This window comes from Canis lupus, chromosome 9 (assembly GCF_048164855.1).
Source record: "Canis lupus baileyi chromosome 9, mCanLup2.hap1, whole genome shotgun sequence".
NCBI classification, from domain to species: domain Eukaryota; kingdom Metazoa; phylum Chordata; class Mammalia; order Carnivora; family Canidae; genus Canis; species Canis lupus.
In genome coordinates this window covers 29,133,402-29,143,425 of record NC_132846.1, presented here as the reverse complement: position 1 = coordinate 29,143,425, position 10,024 = coordinate 29,133,402, and the positions used below count along the sequence as shown (strand labels likewise).

The 10,024-nt window shown below is 41.6% G+C and overlaps 1 long non-coding RNA gene across 1 annotated transcript in view; it reads left to right on the top strand.

The window, feature by feature from the left end:
• Window positions 1-449: 449 nt before the first annotated feature.
• The window catches only part of LOC140639389 (uncharacterized), a 30,929-nt gene continuing 21,354 nt past the window's right edge, over window positions 450-10,024 (top strand). Inside the window, exon 1 of the long non-coding RNA XR_012036118.1 lies at window positions 450-551. This is a non-coding gene — a long non-coding RNA (uncharacterized lncRNA). The remainder of the gene's footprint in view (window positions 552-10,024) is intronic.

The window sequence follows — 10,024 nt, the reverse complement described above, 5'->3', positions numbered from 1 at the left end:
CACCTTCCAATAGCAGAGCCCTCCAGTGTGCCCTCTGGCCCCACAGTCCTTCTCTAGCAAAGTCAATCCTGAATGCTGCTTTCACTTAGGACCTCCTGAGGGCACTCCTCCCCTGTAGCACCCTCATGCAGCAGCCATGTTCACCCCTCATCCTTCCCAGCCCTGGCGGTGAGATGGGTGTCCTCCCTGACCCCCCAAATCCTGCCTCTACACCACTTCCCTCCTTCCTTGCTGGAGCTCCCCAGCGTTTTCTCTTATGCCATCACCTTACAGCCCTCACTACCTCACTTCATTGCATGGCCCTCTCCTGGACTCCTCAGGCCCTCTGTGTGATTACTTCAGCTCCCGGCTCACTGTCCCTCCCTTTTGTACTACTTCTCTCCCTATTCTTGGTGATTTCAACACACAGAGATAGAGCATCCAACCGTCTCTCCTCTTAGTCACTTGAACTCCCCTTCCCCAGTCATCTCACTTGACCTCTTGCCTGGGCCCACCCTTCCCAAGGATCTATCTCCCAAACCAATAATTTCAACATCTCTGACTTAGTCAAGGTAGGATCAATACTTTGTAAACCATAAAATCAAATGAATAAGCACACTTTAAGTTTATTTATGGCTCATGGTATGCCACCCCGTAGCAGTTGGATGGAGAGCCTTCCACATGACAGTTTGGAGACCCAGGGTGGTTCCAACGGTTCCAACTCCCAACTTGAGGTGCAGCCTCATCTTGGCTGCATTCTTAGCATCCAACTGGCTGTCAGAATTGAGGGAGGGTTTGGGATTGCACGGTGGGGGTTAGGGGAGGTTGTGGGCCAGATCTAGAAATGGGCACATCACTTCCACCTCCATTCCATTTGCCAAAAGTAATTACTAGTCATATCTAACTGCAAGGAGGAATTAAAAAGGTAGTCCAGCCATGGGTGGTGGTGAACAACCACCCCACCATCCACATGCTCATTTTCATCCATCCCAGTCTCTGACTACTCACTTTCTAACCCTCCTATTCACTCCACTGGATGCCCCAACTACAACAAGCCTTCAGTCACTGGGACCATGGATCCCACTACCTCTTGCCATCCCTTGTCCTCTTCCCTGTTTCACCTGCTTAAATTATCTGGTCAATTATCGTAATGTTCCTTTGCTCCTTCTAGCTTCATCACTTGGCAAAATCTCAGCCCTAGTTAAATCCAGCAAACTGTGTCTGTACCTGAATGGCTAAATGTGGCTAGGGAAAAAGCTCAGCCACACTCCCTGATCCCCCTTCAAGTTCACGGTGATGAACATCTGTGAGCTGTTGCTGCTGCCAGGCAACCATGTTTGTTCCCATTCTCTCAGACTACTGTATAATAGCCATTCTCCCTGGCCTCCAATACCTTCTCTGCCATCCTCAATTTCAGATGATGACCGTTCTCTCTATTTCACTAAGAAAATTGAAGCCATCAGAAAAAAAAAAAAAAAACAGAATCCACAGATCCACAGATTCAGCCACTATCCCCCACTGGCATCGGTCTGCATGTGTGCTGCCTTCCCACCTAATACAGAGATGGCCCATCCAGGCACACACCTCCCACCTGTGCTCTAGATCCATCCCTTCCCACCCATTTAAGGACATTCCCCCAGCAACTCCCTGCTCTTTCCTTGGCATCAGGAATCCTTCCTTTCCTTATTCTTTTCATCATCACACGAAAGTGCTATGATCATTCCCATTAAAAAAGAAAAAAACAACAAAAATCTTCTCAGGGCATTAATTCTACTCAGCTCACTGCCATTCTTCTATTCTGTCTCCAAGCTGGATTTAACCTGCTCTGCATGGCAGACCAACTCTGTCCCGGTAATTCATGTCCCCCCCCTCATGAAACCCAAGGGGCACTTCTCAGTCCTCTACCCTGAACCACAAGCAGCACCTGGCCCAGTGTCCTCTCACCTCACCAGCCCTTCTTCATCATTATCCTTTACTGGCTCCTCAGTGTCTCCCAGAACTCTTAAGGAGCCCCAGAGCTCAGTCCATGCATTTTGTCCATTCTCTGTCTACACTCACCAGTGTCCCCAAGCCATTCCTGGCATTAACACCATCTATAGGGATGCCTGGGTGGCTCAGTGGTTGAGTGTCTGCCTTCAGCTCAGGGTGTGATCCCGGTCCTGGGATCAAGTCCCACATTGGGCTCGCTACAAAGAGCCTGCTTCTCCCTCTTCCTATGTCTATGTTCCTGCCTCTCTCTGTGTGTCTCTCATGAATAAATAAATAAAATCTTTAAAAAAAAATAAACACTACCTATACACTGATGGCTCCCCACATGTACCCCTCCATCCCAGATACTCTTCCTAACTCCACGTCCAAGGCCTCCTAGACATCTCCACTTGGCGGACTCAAAGCAAACTCCAGTATTCCTCCCCAAACTGGCTTCACTCACAGTCTTCCCATCTTGGAAGCAACTCTAGTTTTTTAGTTGCTCAGGCAAAAACAAACAAAAGACAAAACAAAACAAAAAACTCAAAGAACAAAATTTTATAAAGACTTTGAGTCAGTAATTCCATTCTTTCTCTTACACCCAATTCAACCTGTCAGGAAACCCTGCCAAATCTTTCCTCTAAAATATATCCATTTCTCACCATTTCTACTGCTGCCATTTTAGTTCAAAGTGCCAAGAGTCTCCCCTGGATTCTTACAGAAGCTTCCTCATTTGTTTCCTCCTTTGTGCCTTGACTCTCCTACAGTCTATTCTCAATGCTGCAACCAAAGTGATCCTGTTATAACATAAGCCCTCTCCTCCCCCATCCTGACCCCCCAGGGGCTCTCTGTCTCACTCAGTGTAACAAAGTCCTGCAAAGTCCTACAAGACCTGACATAATCTGGCCATTTTTTCCCTTCAACCCCATCTCCCATTGATCAACCCCTGTCACTTCACTGAGACTGCCCTGGCCTCTTTGGTGTTCTTCAGATATACCCTGTGTGCCTCAGGGCTTTTGCACTGGCTGGTTCCTCTTCCTGGAATGTTCTTGTCCCAGATACCCACATAGTAAAACTCCCTCATCTTCTTCAAGGACTTGCTCAATGCATCTCCTTAACTGTTTTATATAAAATACCTTAAAATAGCATTTTATCACATTCTAACATTTTATGATTTACTTACTATGTTTACTTTTTACCGCTTCTCTCTCCTCATTAGAATGTGAGCTCAAAGAGAGAAGGGATTTTTATCTAGTTGTATATCCTAACACCTAGAGCAGTGCTCAATAAATATTTCCTGAATGAAATCAATCATATCTCCATGGTGTTTAGCCCAGTAGGCACTTAATAAATTTTTATTGCACAAGCAACTTAAATCATTCTACAACCTTTATTTTAGAAAGGTTGCACTTTATTTGAGAATGTCTAAAGCTGTCCAGCAGGAAGTCATTTTAAAATATAGATAAACTGGAAAAGTACATGGAAGAGTTATCTCATGCAAATGAAGTACTGGCAGTCCCATCTTTCACACCTTCACATTTGTTGTTCCAGGCATTTAAAGCTGACTAATTAGCACCAAGACCTCAATCTTGTGCCTTTCATCTAGCCATTTGCTAGGATCGATGTCCAACATAAACACTATCATCCTTTACCTGTTTTTCATGTCTCTGTTTCCCTAACCATCTCCTGGTTGAGTTCACTTACACCCACACCTAATAACAAAGAAAAAAAGGAGAAAGGATGGGAAAGAAGACAGGATAGTGTCAGTAGAGAAAGAGGTGAATAAAAAAGCCACCTACCCCATCTTGTTGCTTATGTAAATCAAACCAATCATGCTCAACTCTGCTTGAGTTTTAGGATCACCTGTAAGCTTTCTTGCTTGATTTTTTTTTTTTTTGAGAGATAGAGAGTTGCACGAGCAGGGAGCAGGGTGGGGGGACAGAGACAGAGGGAGAGGAAGGGAGAGAATCGCAAGCAGACTCCACACTGAGAGCAGAACCCTATATGGGACTCCATTTCACAACCCAGCGATCATGACCTGAGTCAAAACCAAGAGTTGGACGCTTAACTGACTGAGCCACCCAGGTGCCCCCACCTATAAGCTTTCTAAAACCACAGATGCTTGGAACCCACTGTAGACTTGCTCAGTCAGAGTCCCCAACAGTCAGGTCCAGGTGTGTGTGTATTGCTAAAGCTAACCGTAGACTATTCTGATGTGCAGCCAGGTTTGAGCACTACCAAATGAGGTACTTCGCATTATATCATTTCATCTTCAAACAGCCACAGAAAGTAGGTATTTTGATCTTCATTTTTTAGATGAGGAAGCCAAGTCTCAGAGGCTAAAAATTTGTCCAAGGTCATACAGTTATGAAGTGACAGAAAAAAGGTTCAAATTCAAGCCTTCCTAGCAATACACCAAGCCTGAGGCTACACATATTATGCGCTTGCTTTTTCATTCATTCACAAAGTATGTATTTATTTATTTATTTATTTATTTTTAATTTTGTATATTTTTTATTGGAGTTCGTTTGCCAACATATAGCATAACATCCAGTGCTCATCCCGTCAAGTGCCCCCCTCAGTCCCCATCACCCAGTCACCCCACCCCCCCCACCTCCCCTTCCACTGCCCCTTGTTCATTTCCCTGAGTTAGGAGTCTCTCATGTTCTGTCATCCTCACTGATATTTCCCACTCATTTTCTCTCCTTTCCCCTTTATTCCCTTTCACTGTTTTTTATATTCCCCAAATGAATGAGACCATATAATGTTTGTGCTTCTCCAATTGACTTAATTCATTCAGCATAATACCCTCCAGTTCCATCCTCGTTGAAGCAAATGGTGGGTATTTGTCATTTCTAATGGCTGAGTAATATTCCATTGTATACATAGACCACAGCTTCTTTATCCACTCATCTTTGGACGGACACCGAGGCTCCTTCCACAGTTTGGCTATTGTGGACATTGCTGCTATAAACATTGAGGTGCAGGTGTCCCAGCATTCCACTGCATCTGTATCTTTGGGGTAAATCCCCAGCCATGCAATTGCTGGGTTGTAGGGCAGATCTATTTTTAACACTTTGAGGAACCTCCACACAGTTTTCTTTTTTTTTTTTTCACACAGTTTTCCAGAGTGGCTGTACCAGTTCACATTCCCACCAACAGTGCAAGAGGGTTCCCCTTTCTCCACATCCTCTCCAATATTTGTTGTTTCCTGTCTTGTTAGTTTTCCCCATTCTCACTGGTGTGAGGTGGTATCTCATTGTAGTTTTGATTTGTATTTCCCTGATGGCAAGGGATGCAGAGCATTTTCTCATGTACTTGTTGGCCATGTCTATGTCTTCTTTGGTGAAATTACTGTTCATGTCTTTTGCCCATTTCATGACTGGATTGTTTGTTTCTTTGGTGTTGAGTTTAATAAGTTCTTTATAGATCTTGGAAACTAGTCCTTTATCTGATACGTCATTTGCAAATATCTTCTCCCATTCTGTAGGTTGTCTTTTAGTTTTGTTGACTGTGCAGAAGCTTTTTATCTTGATGAAATCCCAATAATTCATTTTCACTTTTGTTTCCCTTGCCTTCATAGATATATCTTGCAAGAAGTTTCTGTGGCCAAGTTCAAAAAGGGTGTTGCCTGTGTTCTCCTATAGGACTTTGATGGATTCTTGTCTCACATTTAGATCTTTCATCCATTTTGAGTTTATCTTTGTGTATGGTGTAAGAGAATGGTCCAGTTTCATTCTTCTGCATGTGGCTGTCTAATTTTCCCAGCACCATTCATTGAAGAGACTGTCCTTTTTCCAGTGGATGGTCTTTCCTGCTTTGTCGAATATTAGTTGACCATAGAGTTGAGGGCCCAATTTCTGGGTTCTCTATTCTGTTCCATTGATCTATGTGTCTGTTTTTGTGCCAGTACCACACTGTCTTGATGACCACAGCTTTGTAATACAACCTGAAATCTGGCATTGTGATGCCCCCAGCTATGGTTTTCTTTTTCAATATTCCCCTGGTTATTCAGGATCTTTTCTGATTCCACACAAATCTTAAGATGGTTTGTTCCAACTCTCTGAAGAAAGTCCATGGTATTTTGATAGGGATTGCATTAAATGTGTAAATTGTCCTGGGTAGCATTGACATTTTCACAATATTAATTCTTCCAATCCATGAACATGGAATATTTCTTTCATCTCTTTGTGTCTTCCTCAATTTCTTGCAGAAGTGTTCTGAGTTTTTAGGGTATAGATCCTTTACCTCTTTGGTTAGGTTTATTCCTAGGTATCTTATGCCTTTGGGTGCAACTGTAAATGGGATTGACTCCTTAATTTCTCTTTCTTCAGTCTCATTGCTAGTGTATAGAAATGCCACTGATTTCTGGGCATTGATTTTGTATCCTGCCACATTGCCAGATTGCTGTATGAGTTCTAGCAATCTTGGGGTGGAGTCTTTTGGGTTTTCTATGTACAGTATCACGTCATCTGCAAAGAGGGAGAGTTTGACTTCTTCTTTGCCAATTTGAATGCCTTTTATTTCTTTTTGTTGCCTGATTGCTGAGGCTAGGACTTCTAGTGCTGTGTTGAATAGCAGTGGTGAGAGTGGACATCCCTGTCGTGTTCCTGATCTTAGGGGAAAGGCTCCCAGTGTTTTCCCATTGACAATGATATTTGCTGTGAGCTTTTCGTATATGGCTTTTAAGATGTTGAGGAATGTTCCCTCTATCCTTACACTCTGAAGAGTTTCGATCTGGAATGGATGCTGTATTTTGTCAAATGCTTTCTCTGCATCTATTGAGAGGATCATATGGTTCTTGTTTTTTCTCTTGTTGATATGATCTATCATGTTGATTGCTTTGAGCGTTGAACCAGCTTGCATCCCAGGGATAAATCCGTGTTGGTCATGGTGAATAATCTTCTTAATGTACTGTTGGATCCAACTGGCTAGTATCTTGTTGAGAATTTTTGCATCTGTGTTCATCGGGGGTATTGGTCTATAATTTTCCTTTTTGATGGGATCTTTGGTTTTGGAATTAAGGTAATGTTGGCCTCATAGAACGAATTTGGAAGTATTCCATCTCTTTCTATCTTGCGGAACAGCTTTAGTAGAATAGGTATTGTTTCTTCTTTAAATGTTTGATAGAATTCCCCTGGGAAGCAATCTGGCCCTGGACTTTTGTGTTTTGGGAGGTTTTTGATGACTGCTTCAATTTCCTCACTGGTTATTGGCCTGTTCAGGTTTTCTATTTCTTCCTGTTCCAGTTTTGGTAGTTTGTGATTTTCCAGAAATGTGTCCATTTCTTCTAGATTGTCTAATTTATTGTCATATAGCTGCTCATAATATGTTTTTATAATCGTTTGTATTTCCTTGGTATTGGTAGTGATCTCTGCTTTTTCATTTGTGGTTTTATTAATTAGAGTCTTTTCTCTTTTGTTTTTAATAAGGCTGACTAATGGCTTATCTATCTTATTAAGTCTTTCAAAGAACCAAATCCTGGTTTTGTTGATCTGTTCTACAGTCTTCTGGTCTCTATTTCATTGAATTCTGCTCTAATCTTTATTAACTCTCTTCTTCTGTTGGGTGTAGGTTTTATTTGCTCTGTTCTTTCTTCAGTTCCTTTAGGTGCAAGGTTAGCTTGTGCATTTGAGTTTTTTCCAATTTTTTTAGGGATGCTTGTATTGTGGTGTATTTCCCTCTCAGGACTGCTTTTGCTATATCCCAAAGATTTTGAATGGTTGTATCTTCATTCTCAGTAGTTTCCATGAATCTTTTTAATTCTTCTCTAGTTTCCTGGTTGACCCTTTCATCTTTTAGCAGGATGGTCTTTAACCTCCACGTGTTTGAATTTCTTCCAAATTTCTTCTTGTGATTTAGTTCCAGTTTCAAAGTATTATGGTCTGGGTATCATTATGGTCTGAAAATATGCAGGAAACAATCCCAATCCTTCGGTATCAGTTGAGACTTGATTTGTGACCCAGTATGTGGTCTATTCTGGAGAAAGTTCCATGTGCACTTCAGAAGAATGTGTATTCAGTTGTGTTTGGATGTAAAGTTCTGTAAATATCTGTGAAATCCATTTGGTCCAGTGTATCATTTAAAGCTCTTGTTTCTTTGGAGATGTTGTGTTTAGAAGACCTGTCAATTGTAGAAAGCGCTACATTCAAGTCACCAAGAATAAGTGTATTATTATCTAAGTTTGTCTTAACTTTGGTTATTAATTGATTGATATACTTGGCAGCTCCCACATTAGGAGCATAAATATTCATGATTGTTAGGTCCTCTTGTTGGATAGATCCTTTAAGTATGATATAGTGTCCCTCTTCATCCCTTACTACGGTCTTTGGGATAACTTTATTTATCTGATATGAGGATGGCTACCCCTGCTTTCTTTTGAGGACCATTTGAATGGTAAATGGTTCTCCAACCTTTCATTTTCAGGCTGTAGGTGTCCTTATGTCTAAAATGAGTCTTTTGTTGACAGCAAATAGATGGGTCTCACTTTTTTATCCAGTCTGAAATGCTGCGTCTTTTGATGGGATCATTAAGCCCATTCATGTTTAGAGTTACTATTGAAAGATATGAATTTAGTGTCATCATAATACCTATTCATTCCCTGTTTTTGTGGCTTATTTCTTTGGGCTTCCTCTTTCTTTTACAGAGTACCCCTTAATATTTCTTGCAGAGCTGGTTTGGTGATCACATATTCTTTCAGTATCTGCCTATCTTGGAAGCTCTTTATCTCTCCTTCTATCCTGAATGAGAGAGAGCCTTGCTGGATAGAGTATTCCTGGCTGCATGTTCTTCTCATTTAGGACCCTGAATATATCCTGCCAGCCTTTTCTGGCCTGCCAGGTCTCTGTGGAGAGGTCTGCAGTTAATCTAATATTTCTCCCCATATAAGTTAGGGATCTCTTGTCTCTTGCTGCTTTAAGGATTTTCTCTTTATCTTTGGAATTTGCAAGTTTCACTATGAAATGTCGAGGTGTTGAATGGTTTTTATTGATTTCAGGGGGGAACCTCTCTATCTCCTGGATCTGAATGCCTGTTTCCCTCCCCAAATTAGGGAAGTTCTCAGCTATGATTTGTTCAAATATGCTTTCTGGTCCTCTGTCACTTTCAGTGCCCTCCGGAACCCAAGTAAATGTAGATTTTTTTCCTTCTGAGGCTGTAATTTATTTCCCTTAACCTTTCCTCATGGTCTTTTAATTGTTTTCCTCTTTTTTCCTCAGCTTCCTTCCTTGCCATCAATTTGTCTTCTTTGTCACTCACTTGTTCTTCTACCTCATTAACCCTCCTCATTAGGACCTCCAGTTTGGATTGCATCTCATTTAACTGGTTTTTAATTTCAACCTGATTAGATCTAAATCCTGCAGTCATGAAGTCTCTTGAATCCTTTATGCTTTCTTCCTGAGCCACCAGTAGTTTTATAATTGTGCTTCTGAATTGGTTTTCTGACATTGAATTGTAATCCAAATTCTGTAACTCTGTGGCAGAGAGGACTGTTTTTAATTCTTTCTTTTGTGGTGAGTTCTTCTTTCTAGTCATTTTGCTCAGTGTAGAGTGGCTAAAAACGAGTTGTACTTGTTAGAAATGCAAACTCTTCTCTCTTTAGTGTTCCACTTTCAATCTGAGGTTGAATTCGTAGGTTTTCAGGATGATTTGAAAGTTATCTAGGTAAGTTGATGAGGACAGGTGACTTGGGGACCCTACTCCTCTGCCATCTTGCCCCGCCCCCATTCACAAAGTATTTCTTGAGTAGCCACCAAGAACTAAAAACTAGCAAGCTGAGCAGTCATAGCACCTTCATGAAAGTTATGGTAGAGCAAGAAACAAGTCAACTCACACTCATGCTTCCATTCTTGTATCTAAACATTTGTTATAATGACCATTTACTCCTCCAAGTATTCAACAAATATTTATTCACAAGTATATACATGGTGAGTACTTTGAAGAAAAATAGATGGACTCAACCTGAGAGATTTACCTGTGAGGGGCTGCTTCAAAAGGTTTTGCTGCAGTGGACTCCCTACACTGGGTCTATCAGATGGGAAGGAGCCAGCTATGAGAACAATGACAAGGGATGCCTGGG